The sequence below is a fragment of the Hyla sarda genome, unplaced genomic scaffold, assembly GCF_029499605.1.
Source record: "Hyla sarda isolate aHylSar1 unplaced genomic scaffold, aHylSar1.hap1 scaffold_1272, whole genome shotgun sequence".
Taxonomy (NCBI): Eukaryota; Metazoa; Chordata; class Amphibia; order Anura; family Hylidae; genus Hyla; species Hyla sarda.
The window spans coordinates 31,768-49,326 of NW_026607894.1; the positions used below are offsets into that span (position 1 = coordinate 31,768).

Below are 17,559 nucleotides of genomic sequence, written 5' to 3' on the forward strand. Positions count from 1 at the left end.
CAGCAGATGGAGACACTGGGGGATAATTTTCTAAGGATTTATACTGATTTTTCCTGTCTGAATTTGTCGCACAGAAAGTTGCAGGCCAAATATGTGTGACATTTCTGCGACTTTAGCTTCTAGAGCATTTTTACAACATTATACATAGGTGCTGAATACATAAAAAGCGACTGTTCAGCGACAGACAAGTCGCATCGGCTGAAAGTAGGCCAGAATGTCAGTCCATGTTGGAGCAGGTTTAGATACAGTCTAAAGTATAGATCTCAAAGTCTGTGCACAGAATTTAGCAAGGGCCTCGCACCTTCTGATGCATCAGGTAGGTGCACAATAGCATAGCCTAACCCTCTGTACTTTGGTCTATATTGATGCGGGACATAGACAGCCAGCTGATGACCAATCCATTAGTGCAATGGATGGCTGGAAGCATTTGTCTTTGCCTTTGCAATACCACAGAAGCAATGCATGGTCAATGTACAGCAATGACACACCTGTGTGAACAGCCAGGAGACCCCCCCCCCCCCATGTTATGTTACATAGTTACATAGTTAGTACGGTCGAAAAAAGACATATGTCCATCAAGTTCAACCAGGGAATTAAGGGGTAGGGGTGTGGCGCGATATTGGGGAAGGGATGAGATTTTATATTTCTTCATAAGCATTAATCTTATTTTGTCAATTAGGAACATTCAGCACCCACCCGCTATCAAGGCAGCTGCCTATCATGTCATGCCCTACCTGCACAGGTGTGCTGGCTACTCAAATGATCCAATTAAGGAGGCCATTTAGTCAGCAGCAGCAGAAGTCCTGTGCCTGGACGCTCCAACAGCGGCCAGACACAAGCAGAAGCAGAAGCAGCAGAAGCAGCAGCAGCACCACCTTTTGTTTTTTGGCTGCAGCAGCAGCAAGGCCCACAGGGCTGGCTAGCTGGCTAGCCAGCAAGCAGGTAGCAATGAAAGTAGGAATCTTTCTTTTTAACCCTGTAAGGGGGTGGTGCACTGTACCCGAAGATACTGCCATATCGGGTCAATGCATAGGGCGACGGAAGCAAGCTTCGAAATCGGCCCCCGTTCTCAAAAATCCATTTAATATATGGTCCCCAGATAGGGGACGTATCAGATATTAAACTGATAAGAACAGATACTACACTTGATCTTAGCCAAAAGGCCGAGAAGCGATAACCGTGAAAGGGGCGGGCCCAACAAGGTGCCCTTCATGGGCACTATCACTGCTTGCTGTCAGGGAGGCTGCCAGACAATTTTCCATGCACACTCTGGGCTGGGGGGCAGTCAACCACCAGTACACACAGCAGAACCTAAACCCATACCATTATTGCTAAGCAGCAAGACAGGGGCCCATTGCACTCCCACGGGGCCTTTTTAAATGCAATCCATAACCCGGATTTGCCAGGAACCCTTCTTACTCCTCCTACTTGCATGTGACACTGGGCTTAGGATCTGCATAGGAAACACACACACAAGCACACACCTACCTTTGTTGCCTGCAGATGCCTCCTTGGCTGTCCCCAAACGGTATCAAACCAACACCCACGGGAAGCTGTAAGCATAGAGGACATGCCTGCACCCCATTGGACTTACCTGTGTGGGTTAAACCCGGGTTATTTGACAACCTATGGCGGTGATGGTTCTGCTCAGGCAGAGCAGTGCTGATGCTCCTCATAAAGCTGTCGCTGCTGTGAAGGTTCTAGGTGACATCACAAATTCCTATGGTTACATACACAACAAAGCTGGGTTGTTGTTGTTTACACTCTGCAAGGCCTGTGGAAGTGAGTGACATCATAGCACTGTAGTTCTGAGGGTTCTAGATGGATGCAACAATCTCCTGTTGCTTCTATGAAGGCCATAATAGACGACATCACCAAACAGCTCCATAGTCACATACACAGCAAAGGAGAGATGTTGTTTACACCTAGTGATGTCAGTGGTATTGAGTGACATGACAGCACAGTGCTAAGGCTCCTGGGCCTGGACACAGCAGCGGCTGCAATATCTCAACGGAGAATCCGTTTATATATATGTGTGTGTGTGCGCGTATATATATATATATATATATATATATATATATATATATATATATTTCTCCGCCGAAATCACTTTTAAACCCATTTCCACCTTTTTTTCCCTTCTCTTCCTCTTACTTTTTTTTCTCACGTTTTTTTACGTTTTTCTCCTTTTCGCCTCTTTTCTGGGCGTATTATTCTTCTTTTTCTTCTTTTTTTTCGTCTAATGCATACCCCATCAGTGCAGCAATGCTTATTCAATACCGCCAGCAGATGGAGACACTGGGGGATAATTTTCTAAGGATTTATACTGATTTTTCCTGTCTGAATTTGTCGCACAGAAAGTTGCAGGCCAAATATGTGTGACATTTCTGCGACTTTAGCTTCTAGAGCATTTTTACAACATTATACATAGGTGCTGAATACATAAAAAGCGACTGTTCAGCGACAGACAAGTCGCATCGGCTGAAAGTAGGCCAGAATGTCAGTCCATGTTGGAGCAGGTTTAGATACAGTCTAAAGTATAGATCTCAAAGTCTGTGCACAGAATTTAGCAAGGGCCTCGCACCTTCTGATGCATCAGGTAGGTGCACAATAGCATAGCCTAACCCTCTGTACTTTGGTCTATATTGATGCGGGACATAGACAGCCAGCTGATGACCAATCCATTAGTGCAATGGATGGCTGGAAGCATTTGTCTTTGCCTTTGCAATACCACAGAAGCAATGCATGGTCAATGTACAGCAATGACACACCTGTGTGAAAAGCCAGGAGACCCCCCCCCCCCCCATGTTATGTTACATAGTTACATAGTTAGTACGGTCGAAAAAAGACATATGTCCATCAAGTTCAACCAGGGAATTAAGGGGTAGGGGTGTGGCGCGATATTGGGGAAGGGATGAGATTTTATATTTCTTCATAAGCATTAATCTTATTTTGTCAATTAGGAACATTCAGCACCCACCCGCTATCAAGGCAGCTGCCTATCATGTCATGCCCTACCTGCACAGGTGTGCTGGCTACTCAAATGATCCAATTAAGGAGGCCATTTAGTCAGCAGCAGCAGAAGTCCTGTGCCTGGACGCTCCAACAGCGGCCAGACACAAGCAGAAGCAGAAGCAGCAGAAGCAGCAGCAGCACCACCTTTTGTTTTTTGGCTGCAGCAGCAGCAAGGCCCACAGGGCTGGCTAGCTGGCTAGCCAGCAAGCAGGTAGCAATGAAAGTAGGAATCTTTCTTTTTAACCCTGTAAGGGGGTGGTGCACTGTACCCGAAGATACTGCCATATCGGGTCAATGCATAGGGCGACGGAAGCAAGCTTCGAAATCGGCCCCCGTTCTCAAAAATCCATTTAATATATGGTCCCCAGATAGGGGACGTATCAGATATTAAACTGATAAGAACAGATACTACACTTGATCTTAGCCAAAAGGCCGAGAAGCGATAACCGTGAAAGGGGCGGGCCCAACAAGGTGCCCTTCATGGGCACTATCACTGCTTGCTGTCAGGGAGGCTGCCAGACAATTTTCCATGCACACTCTGGGCTGGGGGGCAGTCAACCACCAGTACACACAGCAGAACCTAAACCCATACCATTATTGCTAAGCAGCAAGACAGGGGCCCATTGCACTCCCACGGGGCCTTTTTAAATGCAATCCATAACCCGGATTTGCCAGGAACCCTTCTTACTCCTCCTACTTGCATGTGACACTGGGCTTAGGATCTGCATAGGAAACACACACACAAGCACACACCTACCTTTGTTGCCTGCAGATGCCTCCTTGGCTGTCCCCAAACGGTATCAAACCAACACCCACGGGAAGCTGTAAGCATAGAGGACATGCCTGCACCCCATTGGACTTACCTGTGTGGGTTAAACCCGGGTTATTTGACAACCTATGGCGGTGATGGTTCTGCTCAGGCAGAGCAGTGCTGATGCTCCTCATAAAGCTGTCGCTGCTGTGAAGGTTCTAGGTGACATCACAAATCCCTATGGTTACATACACAACAAAGCTGGGTTGTTGTTGTTTACACTCTGCAAGGCCTGTGGAAGTGAGTGACATCATAGCACTGTAGTTCTGAGGGTTCTAGATGGATGCAACAATCTCCTGTTGCTTCTATGAAGGCCATAATAGACGACATCACCAAACAGCTCCATAGTCACATACACAGCAAAGGAGAGATGTTGTTTACACCTAGTGATGTCAGTGGTATTGAGTGACATCACAGCACAGTGCTAAGGCTCCTGGGCCTGGACACAGCAGCGGCTGCAATATCTCAACGGAGAATACGTTTATGTATATGTGTGTGTGTGCGCGTATATATATATATATATATATATATATATATATATATATATATATTTCTCCGCCGAAATCACTTTTAAACCCATTTCCACCTTTTTTTCCCTTCTCTTCCTCTTACTTTTTTTTCACGTTTTTTTACGTTTTTCTCCTTTTCGCCTCTTTTCTGGGCGTATTATTCTTCTTTTTCTTCTTTTTTTTTCGTCTAATGCATACCCCATCAGTGCAGCAATGCTTATTCAATACCGCCAGCAGATGGAGACACTGGGGGATAATTTTCTAAGGATTTATACTGATTTTTCCTGTCTGAATTTGTCGCACAGAAAGTTGCAGGCCAAATATGTGTGACATTTCTGCGACTTTAGCTTCTAGAGCATTTTTACAACATTATACATAGGTGCTGAATACATAAAAAGCGACTGTTCAGCGACAGACAAGTCGCATCGGCTGAAAGTAGGCCAGAATGTCAGTCCATGTTGGAGCAGGTTTAGATACAGTCTAAAGTATAGATCTCAAAGTCTGTGCACAGAATTTAGCAAGGGCCTCGCACCTTCTGATGCATCAGGTAGGTGCACAATAGCATAGCCTAACCCTCTGTACTTTGGTCTATATTGATGCGGGACATAGACAGCCAGCTGATGACCAATCCATTAGTGCAATGGATGGCTGGAAGCATTTGTCTTTGCCTTTGCAATACCACAGAAGCAATGCATGGTCAATGTACAGCAATGACACACCTGTGTGAACAGCCAGGAGACCCCCCCCCCCCCCATGTTATGTTACATAGTTACATAGTTAGTACGGTCGAAAAAAGACATATGTCCATCAAGTTCAACCAGGGAATTAAGGGGTAGGGGTGTGGCGCGATATTGGGGAAGGGATGAGATTTTATATTTCTTCATAAGCATTAATCTTATTTTGTCAATTAGGAACATTCAGCACCCACCCGCTATCAAGGCAGCTGCCTATCATGTCATGCCCTACCTGCACAGGTGTGCTGGCTACTCAAATGATCCAATTAAGGAGGCCATTTAGTCAGCAGCAGCAGAAGTCCTGTGCCTGGACGCTCCAACAGCGGACAGACACAAGCAGAAGCAGAAGCAGCAGAAGCAGCAGCAGCACCACCTTTTGTTTTTTGGCTGCAGCAGCAGCAAGGCCCACAGGGCTGGCTAGCTGGCTAGCCAGCAAGCAGGTAGCAATGAAAGTAGGAATCTTTCTTTTTAACCCTGTAAGGGGGTGGTGCACTGTACCCGAAGATACTGCCATATCGGGTCAATGCATAGGGCGACGGAAGCAAGCTTCGAAATCGGCCCCCGTTCTCAAAAATCCATTTAATATATGGTCCCCAGATAGGGGACGTATCAGATATTAAACTGATAAGAACAGATACTACACTTGATCTTAGCCAAAAGGCCGAGAAGCGATAACCGTGAAAGGGGCGGGCCCAACAAGGTGCCCTTCATGGGCACTATCACTGCTTGCTGTCAGGGAGGCTGCCAGACAATTTTCCATGCACACTCTGGGCTGGGGGGCAGTCAACCACCAGTACACACAGCAGAACCTAAACCCATACCATTATTGCTAAGCAGCAAGACAGGGGCCCATTGCACTCCCACGGGGCCTTTTTAAATGCAATCCATAACCCGGATTTGCCAGGAACCCTTCTTACTCCTCCTACTTGCATGTGACACTGGGCTTAGGATCTGCATAGGAAACACACACACAAGCACACACCTACCTTTGTTGCCTGCAGATGCCTCCTTGGCTGTCCCCAAACGGTATCAAACCAACACCCACGGGAAGCTGTAAGCATAGAGGACATGCCTGCACCCCATTGGACTTACCTGTGTGGGTTAAACCCGGGTTATTTGACAACCTATGGCGGTGATGGTTCTGCTCAGGCAGAGCAGTGCTGATGCTCCTCATAAAGCTGTCGCTGCTGTGAAGGTTCTAGGTGACATCACAAATCCCTATGGTTACATACACAACAAAGCTGGGTTGTTGTTGTTTACACTCTGCAAGGCCTGTGGAAGTGAGTGACATCATAGCACTGTAGTTCTGAGGGTTCTAGATGGATGCAACAATCTCCTGTTGCTTCTATGAAGGCCATAATAGACGACATCACCAAACAGCTCCATAGTCACATACACAGCAAAGGAGAGATGTTGTTTACACCTAGTGATGTCAGTGGTATTGAGTGACATCACAGCACAGTGCTAAGGCTCCTGGGCCTGGACACAGCAGCGGCTGCAATATCTCAACGGAGAATACGTTTATATATATGTGTGTGTGTGCGCGTATATATATATATATATATATATATATATATATATATATATATATTTCTCCGCCGAAATCACTTTTAAACCCATTTCCACCTTTTTTTCCCTTCTCTTCCTCTTACTTTTTTTTCACGTTTTTTTACGTTTTTCTCCTTTTCGCCTCTTTTCTGGGCGTATTATTCTTCTTTTTCTTCTTTTTTTTCGTCTAATGCATACCCCATCAGTGCAGCAATGCTTATTCAATACCGCCAGCAGATGGAGACACTGGGGGATAATTTTCTAAGGATTTATACTGATTTTTCCTGTCTGAATTTGTCGCACAGAAAGTTGCAGGCCAAATATGTGTGACATTTCTGCGACTTTAGCTTCTAGAGCATTTTTACAACATTATACATAGGTGCTGAATACATAAAAAGCGACTGTTCAGCGACAGACAAGTCGCATCGGCTGAAAGTAGGCCAGAATGTCAGTCCATGTTGGAGCAGGTTTAGATACAGTCTAAAGTATAGATCTCAAAGTCTGTGCACAGAATTTAGCAAGGGCCTCGCACCTTCTGATGCATCAGGTAGGTGCACAATAGCATAGCCTAACCCTCTGTACTTTGGTCTATATTGATGCGGGACATAGACAGCCAGCTGATGACCAATCCATTAGTGCAATGGATGGCTGGAAGCATTTGTCTTTGCCTTTGCAATACCACAGAAGCAATGCATGGTCAATGTACAGCAATGACACACCTGTGTGAACAGCCAGGAGACCCCCCCCCCCCCCCCATGTTATGTTACATAGTTACATAGTTAGTACGGTCGAAAAAAGACATATGTCCATCAAGTTCAACCAGGGAATTAAGGGGTAGGGGTGTGGCGCGATATTGGGGAAGGGATGAGATTTTATATTTCTTCATAAGCATTAATCTTATTTTGTCAATTAGGAACATTCAGCACCCACCCGCTATCAAGGCAGCTGCCTATCATGTCATGCCCTACCTGCACAGGTGTGCTGGCTACTCAAATGATCCAATTAAGGAGGCCATTTAGTCAGCAGCAGCAGAAGTCCTGTGCCTGGACGCTCCAACAGCGGCCAGACACAAGCAGAAGCAGAAGCAGCAGAAGCAGCAGCAGCACCACCTTTTGTTTTTTGGCTGCAGCAGCAGCAAGGCCCACAGGGCTGGCTAGCTGGCTAGCCAGCAAGCAGGTAGCAATGAAAGTAGGAATCTTTCTTTTTAACCCTGTAAGGGGGTGGTGCACTGTACCCGAAGATACTGCCATATCGGGTCAATGCATAGGGCGACGGAAGCAAGCTTCGAAATCGGCCCCCGTTCTCAAAAATCCATTTAATATATGGTCCCCAGATAGGGGACGTATCAGATATTAAACTGATAAGAACAGATACTACACTTGATCTTAGCCAAAAGGCCGAGAAGCGATAACCGTGAAAGGGGCGGGCCCAACAAGGTGCCCTTCATGGGCACTATCACTGCTTGCTGTCAGGGAGGCTGCCAGACAATTTTCCATGCACACTCTGGGCTGGGGGGCAGTCAACCACCAGTACACACAGCAGAACCTAAACCCATACCATTATTGCTAAGCAGCAAGACAGGGGCCCATTGCACTCCCACGGGGCCTTTTTAAATGCAATCCATAACCCGGATTTGCCAGGAACCCTTCTTACTCCTCCTACTTGCATGTGACACTGGGCTTAGGATCTGCATAGGAAACACACACACAAGCACACACCTACCTTTGTTGCCTGCAGATGCCTCCTTGGCTGTCCCCAAACGGTATCAAACCAACACCCACGGGAAGCTGTAAGCATAGAGGACATGCCTGCACCCCATTGGACTTACCTGTGTGGGTTAAACCCGGGTTATTTGACAACCTATGGCGGTGATGGTTCTGCTCAGGCAGAGCAGTGCTGATGCTCCTCATAAAGCTGTCGCTGCTGTGAAGGTTCTAGGTGACATCACAAATCCCTATGGTTACATACACAACAAAGCTGGGTTGTTGTTGTTTACACTCTGCAAGGCCTGTGGAAGTGAGTGACATCATAGCACTGTAGTTCTGAGGGTTCTAGATGGATGCAACAATCTCCTGTTGCTTCTATGAAGGCCATAATAGACGACATCACCAAACAGCTCCATAGTCACATACACAGCAAAGGAGAGATGTTGTTTACACCTAGTGATGTCAGTGGTATTGAGTGACATCACAGCACAGTGCTAAGGCTCCTGGGCCTGGACACAGCAGCGGCTGCAATATCTCAACGGAGAATACGTTTATATATATGTGTGTGTGTGCGCGTATATATATATATATATATATATATATATATATATATATATATATATATTTCTCCGCCGAAATCACTTTTAAACCCATTTCCACCTTTTTTTCCCTTCTCTTCCTCTTACTTTTTTTTCACGTTTTTTTACGTTTTTCTCCTTTTCGCCTCTTTTCTGGGCGTATTATTCTTCTTTTTCTTCTTTTTTTTCGTCTAATGCATACCCCATCAGTGCAGCAATGCTTATTCAATACCGCCAGCAGATGGAGACACTGGGGGATAATTTTCTAAGGATTTATACTGATTTTTCCTGTCTGAATTTGTCGCACAGAAAGTTGCAGGCCAAATATGTGTGACATTTCTGCGACTTTAGCTTCTAGAGCATTTTTACAACATTATACATAGGTGCTGAATACATAAAAAGCGACTGTTCAGCGACAGACAAGTCGCATCGGCTGAAAGTAGGCCAGAATGTCAGTCCATGTTGGAGCAGGTTTAGATACAGTCTAAAGTATAGATCTCAAAGTCTGTGCACAGAATTTAGCAAGGGCCTCGCACCTTCTGATGCATCAGGTAGGTGCACAATAGCATAGCCTAACCCTCTGTACTTTGGTCTATATTGATGCGGGACATAGACAGCCAGCTGATGACCAATCCATTAGTGCAATGGATGGCTGGAAGCATTTGTCTTTGCCTTTGCAATACCACAGAAGCAATGCATGGTCAATGTACAGCAATGACACACCTGTGTGAACAGCCAGGAGAGCCCCCCCCCCCCCCCCCCCCATGTTATGTTACATAGTTACATAGTTAGTACGGTCGAAAAAAGACATATGTCCATCAAGTTCAACCAGGGAATTAAGGGGTAGGGGTGTGGCGCGATATTGGGGAAGGGATGAGATTTTATATTTCTTCATAAGCATTAATCTTATTTTGTCAATTAGGAACATTCAGCACCCACCCGCTATCAAGGCAGCTGCCTATCATGTCATGCCCTACCTGCACAGGTGTGCTGGCTACTCAAATGATCCAATTAAGGAGGCCATTTAGTCAGCAGCAGCAGAAGTCCTGTGCCTGGACGCTCCAACAGCGGCCAGACACAAGCAGAAGCAGAAGCAGCAGAAGCAGCAGCAGCACCACCTTTTGTTTTTTGGCTGCAGCAGCAGCAAGGCCCACAGGGCTGGCTAGCTGGCTAGCCAGCAAGCAGGTAGCAATGAAAGTAGGAATCTTTCTTTTTAACCCTGTAAGGGGGTGGTGCACTGTACCCGAAGATACTGCCATATCGGGTCAATGCATAGGGCGACGGAAGCAAGCTTCGAAATCGGCCCCCGTTCTCAAAAATCCATTTAATATATGGTCCCCAGATAGGGGACGTATCAGATATTAAACTGATAAGAACAGATACTACACTTGATCTTAGCCAAAAGGCCGAGAAGCGATAACCGTGAAAGGGGCGGGCCCAACAAGGTGCCCTTCATGGGCACTATCACTGCTTGCTGTCAGGGAGGCTGCCAGACAATTTTCCATGCACACTCTGGGCTGGGGGGCAGTCAACCACCAGTACACACAGCAGAACCTAAACCCATACCATTATTGCTAAGCAGCAAGACAGGGGCCCATTGCACTCCCACGGGGCCTTTTTAAATGCAATCCATAACCCGGATTTGCCAGGAACCCTTCTTACTCCTCCTACTTGCATGTGACACTGGGCTTAGGATCTGCATAGGAAACACACACACAAGCACACACCTACCTTTCTTGCCTGCAGATGCCTCCTTGGCTGTCCCCAAACGGTATCAAACCAACACCCACGGGAAGCTGTAAGCATAGAGGACATGCCTGCACCCCATTGGACTTACCTGTGTGGGTTAAACCCGGGTTATTTGACAACCTATGGCGGTGATGGTTCTGCTCAGGCAGAGCAGTGCTGATGCTCCTCATAAAGCTGTCGCTGCTGTGAAGGTTCTAGGTGACATCACAAATCCCTATGGTTACATACACAACAAAGCTGGGTTGTTGTTGTTTACACTCTGCAAGGCCTGTGGAAGTGAGTGACATCATAGCACTGTAGTTCTGAGGGTTCTAGATGGATGCAACAATCTCCTGTTGCTTCTATGAAGGCCATAATAGACGACATCACCAAACAGCTCCATAGTCACATACACAGCAAAGGAGAGATGTTGTTTACACCTAGTGATGTCAGTGGTATTGAGTGACATCACAGCACAGTGCTAAGGCTCCTGGGCCTGGACACAGCAGCGGCTGCAATATCTCAACGGAGAATACGTTTATATATATGTGTGTGTGTGCGCGTATATATATATATATATATATATATATATATATATATATATTTCTCCGCCGAAATCACTTTTAAACCCATTTCCACCTTTTTTTCCCTTCTCTTCCTCTTACTTTTTTTTCACGTTTTTTTACGTTTTTCTCCTTTTCGCCTCTTTTCTGGGCATATTATTCTTCTTTTTCTTCTTTTTTTTCGTCTAATGCATACCCCATCAGTGCAGCAATGCTTATTCAATACCGCCAGCAGATGGAGACACTGGGGGATAATTTTCTAAGGATTTATACTGATTTTTCCTGTCTGAATTTGTCGCACAGAAAGTTGCAGGCCAAATATGTGTGACATTTCTGCGACTTTAGCTTCTAGAGCATTTTTACAACATTATACATAGGTGCTGAATACATAAAAAGCGACTGTTCAGCGACAGACAAGTCGCATCGGCTGAAAGTAGGCCAGAATGTCAGTCCATGTTGGAGCAGGTTTAGATACAGTCTAAAGTATAGATCTCAAAGTCTGTGCACAGAATTTAGCAAGGGCCTCGCACCTTCTGATGCATCAGGTAGGTGCACAATAGCATAGCCTAACCCTCTGTACTTTGGTCTATATTGATGCGGGACATAGACAGCCAGCTGATGACCAATCCATTAGTGCAATGGATGGCTGGAAGCATTTGTCTTTGCCTTTGCAATACCACAGAAGCAATGCATGGTCAATGTACAGCAATGACACACCTGTGTGAACAGCCAGGAGACCCCCCCCCCCATGTTATGTTACATAGTTACATAGTTAGTACGGTCGAAAAAAGACATATGTCCATCAAGTTCAACCAGGGAATTAAGGGGTAGGGGTGTGGCGCGATATTGGGGAAGGGATGAGATTTTATATTTCTTCATAAGCATTAATCTTATTTTGTCAATTAGGAACATTCAGCACCCACCCGCTATCAAGGCAGCTGCCTATCATGTCATGCCCTACCTGCACAGGTGTGCTGGCTACTCAAATGATCCAATTAAGGAGGCCATTTAGTCAGCAGCAGCAGAAGTCCTGTGCCTGGACGCTCCAACAGCGGCCAGACACAAGCAGAAGCAGAAGCAGCAGAAGCAGCAGCAGCACCACCTTTTGTTTTTTGGCTGCAGCAGCAGCAAGGCCCACAGGGCTGGCTAGCTGGCTAGCCAGCAAGCAGGTAGCAATGAAAGTAGGAATCTTTCTTTTTAACCCTGTAAGGGGGTGGTGCACTGTACCCGAAGATACTGCCATATCGGGTCAATGCATAGGGCGACGGAAGCAAGCTTCGAAATCGGCCCCCGTTCTCAAAAATCCATTTAATATATGGTCCCCAGATAGGGGACGTATCAGATATTAAACTGATAAGAACAGATACTACACTTGATCTTAGCCAAAAGGCCGAGAAGCGATAACCGTGAAAGGGGCGGGCCCAACAAGGTGCCCTTCATGGGCACTATCACTGCTTGCTGTCAGGGAGGCTGCCAGACAATTTTCCATGCACACTCTGGGCTGGGGGGCAGTCAACCACCAGTACACACAGCAGAACCTAAACCCATACCATTATTGCTAAGCAGCAAGACAGGGGCCCATTGCACTCCCACGGGGCCTTTTTAAATGCAATCCATAACCCGGATTTGCCAGGAACCCTTCTTACTCCTCCTACTTGCATGTGACACTGGGCTTAGGATCTGCATAGGAAACACACACACAAGCACACACCTACCTTTGTTGCCTGCAGATGCCTCCTTGGCTGTCCCCAAACGGTATCAAACCAACACCCACGGGAAGCTGTAAGCATAGAGGACATGCCTGCACCCCATTGGACTTACCTGTGTGGGTTAAACCCGGGTTATTTGACAACCTATGGCGGTGATGGTTCTGCTCAGGCAGAGCAGTGCTGATGCTCCTCATAAAGCTGTCGCTGCTGTGAAGGTTCTAGGTGACATCACAAATCCCTATGGTTACATACACAACAAAGCTGGGTTGTTGTTGTTTACACTCTGCAAGGCCTGTGGAAGTGAGTGACATCATAGCACTGTAGTTCTGAGGGTTCTAGATGGATGCAACAATCTCCTGTTGCTTCTATGAAGGCCATAATAGACGACATCACCAAACAGCTCCATAGTCACATACACAGCAAAGGAGAGATGTGTTGTTTACACCTAGTGATGTCAGTGGTATTGAGTGACATCACAGCACAGTGCTAAGGCTCCTGGGCCTGGACACAGCAGCGGCTGCAATATCTCAACGGAGAATACGTTTATATATATGTGTGTGTGTGCGCGTATATATATATATATATATATATATAAATATATATATATATATATTTCTCCGCCGAAATCACTTTTAAACCCATTTCCACCTTTTTTTCCCTTCTCTTCCTCTTACTTTTTTTTCACGTTTTTTTACGTTTTTCTCCTTTTCGCCTCTTTTCTGGGCGTATTATTCTTCTTTTTCTTCTTTTTTTTCGTCTAATGCATACCCCATCAGTGCAGCAATGCTTATTCAATACCGCCAGCAGATGGAGACACTGGGGGATAATTTTCTAAGGATTTATACTGATTTTTCCTGTCTGAATTTGTCGCACAGAAAGTTGCAGGCCAAATATGTGTGACATTTCTGCGACTTTAGCTTCTAGAGCATTTTTACAACATTATACATAGGTGCTGAATACATAAAAAGCGACTGTTCAGCGACAGACAAGTCGCATCGGCTGAAAGTAGGCCAGAATGTCAGTCCATGTTGGAGCAGGTTTAGATACAGTCTAAAGTATAGATCTCAAAGTCTGTGCACAGAATTTAGCAAGGGCCTCGCACCTTCTGATGCATCAGGTAGGTGCACAATAGCATAGCCTAACCCTCTGTACTTTGGTCTATATTGATGCGGGACATAGACAGCCAGCTGATGACCAATCCATTAGTGCAATGGATGGCTGGAAGCATTTGTCTTTGCCTTTGCAATACCACAGAAGCAATGCATGGTCAATGTACAGCAATGACACACCTGTGTGAACAGCCAGGAGACCCCCCCCCCCCCCATGTTATGTTACATAGTTACATAGTTAGTACGGTCGAAAAAAGACATATGTCCATCAAGTTCAACCAGGGAATTAAGGGGTAGGGGTGTGGCGCGATATTGGGGAAGGGATGAGATTTTATATTTCTTCATAAGCATTAATCTTATTTTGTCAATTAGGAACATTCAGCACCCACCCGCTATCAAGGCAGCTGCCTATCATGTCATGCCCTACCTGCACAGGTGTGCTGGCTACTCAAATGATCCAATTAAGGAGGCCATTTAGTCAGCAGCAGCAGAAGTCCTGTGCCTGGACGCTCCAACAGCGGCCAGACACAAGCAGAAGCAGAAGCAGCAGAAGCAGCAGCAGCACCACCTTTTGTTTTTTGGCTGCAGCAGCAGCAAGGCCCACAGGGCTGGCTAGCTGGCTAGCCAGCAAGCAGGTAGCAATGAAAGTAGGAATCTTTCTTTTTAACCCTGTAAGGGGGTGGTGCACTGTACCCGAAGATACTGCCATATCGGGTCAATGCATAGGGCGACGGAAGCAAGCTTCGAAATCGGCCCCCGTTCTCAAAAATCCATTTAATATATGGTCCCCAGATAGGGGACGTATCAGATATTAAACTGATAAGAACAGATACTACACTTGATCTTAGCCAAAAGGCCGAGAAGCGATAACCGTGAAAGGGGCGGGCCCAACAAGGTGCCCTTCATGGGCACTATCACTGCTTGCTGTCAGGGAGGCTGCCAGACAATTTTCCATGCACACTCTGGGCTGGGGGGCAGTCAACCACCAGTACACACAGCAGAACCTAAACCCATACCATTATTGCTAAGCAGCAAGACAGGGGCCCATTGCACTCCCACGGGGCCTTTTTAAATGCAATCCATAACCCGGATTTGCCAGGAACCCTTCTTACTCCTCCTACTTGCATGTGACACTGGGCTTAGGATCTGCATAGGAAACACACACACAAGCACACACCTACCTTTGTTGCCTGCAGATGCCTCCTTGGCTGTCCCCAAACGGTATCAAACCAACACCCACGGGAAGCTGTAAGCATAGAGGACATGCCTGCACCCCATTGGACTTACCTGTGTGGGTTAAACCCGGGTTATTTGACAACCTATGGCGGTGATGGTTCTGCTCAGGCAGAGCAGTGCTGATGCTCCTCATAAAGCTGTCGCTGCTGTGAAGGTTCTAGGTGACATCACAAATTCCTATGGTTACATACACAACAAAGCTGGGTTGTTGTTGTTTACACTCTGCAAGGCCTGTGGAAGTGAGTGACATCATAGCACTGTAGTTCTGAGGGTTCTAGATGGATGCAACAATCTCCTGTTGCTTCTATGAAGGCCATAATAGACGACATCACCAAACAGCTCCATAGTCACATACACAGCAAAGGAGAGATGTTGTTTACACCTAGTGATGTCAGTGGTATTGAGTGACATGACAGCACAGTGCTAAGGCTCCTGGGCCTGGACACAGCAGCGGCTGCAATATCTCAACGGAGAATCCGTTTATATATATGTGTGTGTGTGCGCGTATATATATATATATATATATATATATATATATATATATATATATATATATTTCTCCGCCGAAATCACTTTTAAACCCATTTCCACCTTTTTTTCCCTTCTCTTCCTCTTACTTTTTTTTCTCACGTTTTTTTACGTTTTTCTCCTTTTCGCCTCTTTTCTGGGCGTATTATTCTTCTTTTTCTTCTTTTTTTTCGTCTAATGCATACCCCATCAGTGCAGCAATGCTTATTCAATACCGCCAGCAGATGGAGACACTGGGGGATAATTTTCTAAGGATTTATACTGATTTTTCCTGTCTGAATTTGTCGCACAGAAAGTTGCAGGCCAAATATGTGTGACATTTCTGCGACTTTAGCTTCTAGAGCATTTTTACAACATTATACATAGGTGCTGAATACATAAAAAGCGACTGTTCAGCGACAGACAAGTCGCATCGGCTGAAAGTAGGCCAGAATGTCAGTCCATGTTGGAGCAGGTTTAGATACAGTCTAAAGTATAGATCTCAAAGTCTGTGCACAGAATTTAGCAAGGGCCTCGCACCTTCTGATGCATCAGGTAGGTGCACAATAGCATAGCCTAACCCTCTGTACTTTGGTCTATATTGATGCGGGACATAGACAGCCAGCTGATGACCAATCCATTAGTGCAATGGATGGCTGGAAGCATTTGTCTTTGCCTTTGCAATACCACAGAAGCAATGCATGGTCAATGTACAGCAATGACACACCTGTGTGAAAAGCCAGGAGACCCCCCCCCCCCCCCATGTTATGTTACATAGTTACATAGTTAGTACGGTCGAAAAAAGACATATGTCCATCAAGTTCAACCAGGGAATTAAGGGGTAGGGGTGTGGCGCGATATTGGGGAAGGGATGAGATTTTATATTTCTTCATAAGCATTAATCTTATTTTGTCAATTAGGAACATTCAGCACCCACCCGCTATCAAGGCAGCTGCCTATCATGTCATGCCCTACCTGCACAGGTGTGCTGGCTACTCAAATGATCCAATTAAGGAGGCCATTTAGTCAGCAGCAGCAGAAGTCCTGTGCCTGGACGCTCCAACAGCGGCCAGACACAAGCAGAAGCAGAAGCAGCAGAAGCAGCAGCAGCACCACCTTTTGTTTTTTGGCTGCAGCAGCAGCAAGGCCCACAGGGCTGGCTAGCTGGCTAGCCAGCAAGCAGGTAGCAATGAAAGTAGGAATCTTTCTTTTTAACCCTGTAAGGGGGTGGTGCACTGTACCCGAAGATACTGCCATATCGGGTCAATGCATAGGGCGACGGAAGCAAGCTTCGAAATCGGCCCCCGTTCTCAAAAATCCATTTAATATATGGTCCCCAGATAGGGGACGTATCAGATATTAAACTGATAAGAACAGATACTACACTTGATCTTAGCCAAAAGGCCGAGAAGCGATAACCGTGAAAGGGGCGGGCCCAACAAGGTGCCCTTCATGGGCACTATCACTGCTTGCTGTCAGGGAGGCTGCCAGACAATTTTCCATGCACACTCTGGGCTGGGGGGCAGTCAACCACCAGTACACACAGCAGAACCTAAACCCATACCATTATTGCTAAGCAGCAAGACAGGGGCCCATTGCACTCCCACGGGGCCTTTTTAAATGCAATCCATAACCCGGATTTGCCAGGAACCCTTCTTACTCCTCCTACTTGCATGTGACACTGGGCTTAGGATCTGCATAGGAAACACACACACAAGCACACACCTACCTTTGTTGCCTGCAGATGCCTCCTTGGCTGTCCCCAAACGGTATCAAACCAACACCCACGGGAAGCTGTAAGCATAG

General features: G+C 46.2%; 8 non-coding genes across 8 annotated transcripts; all 8 read right to left on the reverse strand.

Annotated features, from left to right (window-relative positions):
* Positions 1 to 984: 984 nt before the first annotated feature.
* LOC130304405 (U2 spliceosomal RNA) lies at positions 985 to 1,175 on the reverse strand. The gene has a single exon (XR_008854175.1). It is a non-coding gene; the product is annotated as a U2 spliceosomal RNA (small nuclear RNA).
* Positions 1,176 to 3,268: 2,093 nt separating this feature from the next.
* LOC130304406 (U2 spliceosomal RNA) lies at positions 3,269 to 3,459 on the reverse strand. Its single transcript, XR_008854176.1, has one exon. It is a non-coding gene; the product is annotated as a U2 spliceosomal RNA (small nuclear RNA).
* A 2,092-nt stretch (positions 3,460 to 5,551) lies between these two features.
* Positions 5,552 to 5,742, reverse strand: LOC130304407 (U2 spliceosomal RNA). The gene has a single exon (XR_008854177.1). It is a non-coding gene; the product is annotated as a U2 spliceosomal RNA (small nuclear RNA).
* Positions 5,743 to 7,835: 2,093 nt separating this feature from the next.
* Positions 7,836 to 8,026, reverse strand: LOC130304408 (U2 spliceosomal RNA). Its single transcript, XR_008854178.1, has one exon. It is a non-coding gene; the product is annotated as a U2 spliceosomal RNA (small nuclear RNA).
* A 2,102-nt stretch (positions 8,027 to 10,128) lies between these two features.
* On the reverse strand, positions 10,129 to 10,319 carry LOC130304409 (U2 spliceosomal RNA). Its single transcript, XR_008854179.1, has one exon. It is a non-coding gene; the product is annotated as a U2 spliceosomal RNA (small nuclear RNA).
* A 2,084-nt stretch (positions 10,320 to 12,403) lies between these two features.
* On the reverse strand, positions 12,404 to 12,594 carry LOC130304411 (U2 spliceosomal RNA). Its single transcript, XR_008854181.1, has one exon. It is a non-coding gene; the product is annotated as a U2 spliceosomal RNA (small nuclear RNA).
* A 2,093-nt stretch (positions 12,595 to 14,687) lies between these two features.
* On the reverse strand, positions 14,688 to 14,878 carry LOC130304412 (U2 spliceosomal RNA). Its single transcript, XR_008854182.1, has one exon. It is a non-coding gene; the product is annotated as a U2 spliceosomal RNA (small nuclear RNA).
* Positions 14,879 to 16,978: 2,100 nt separating this feature from the next.
* On the reverse strand, positions 16,979 to 17,169 carry LOC130304413 (U2 spliceosomal RNA). Its single transcript, XR_008854183.1, has one exon. It is a non-coding gene; the product is annotated as a U2 spliceosomal RNA (small nuclear RNA).
* Positions 17,170 to 17,559: the final 390 nt, after the last annotated feature.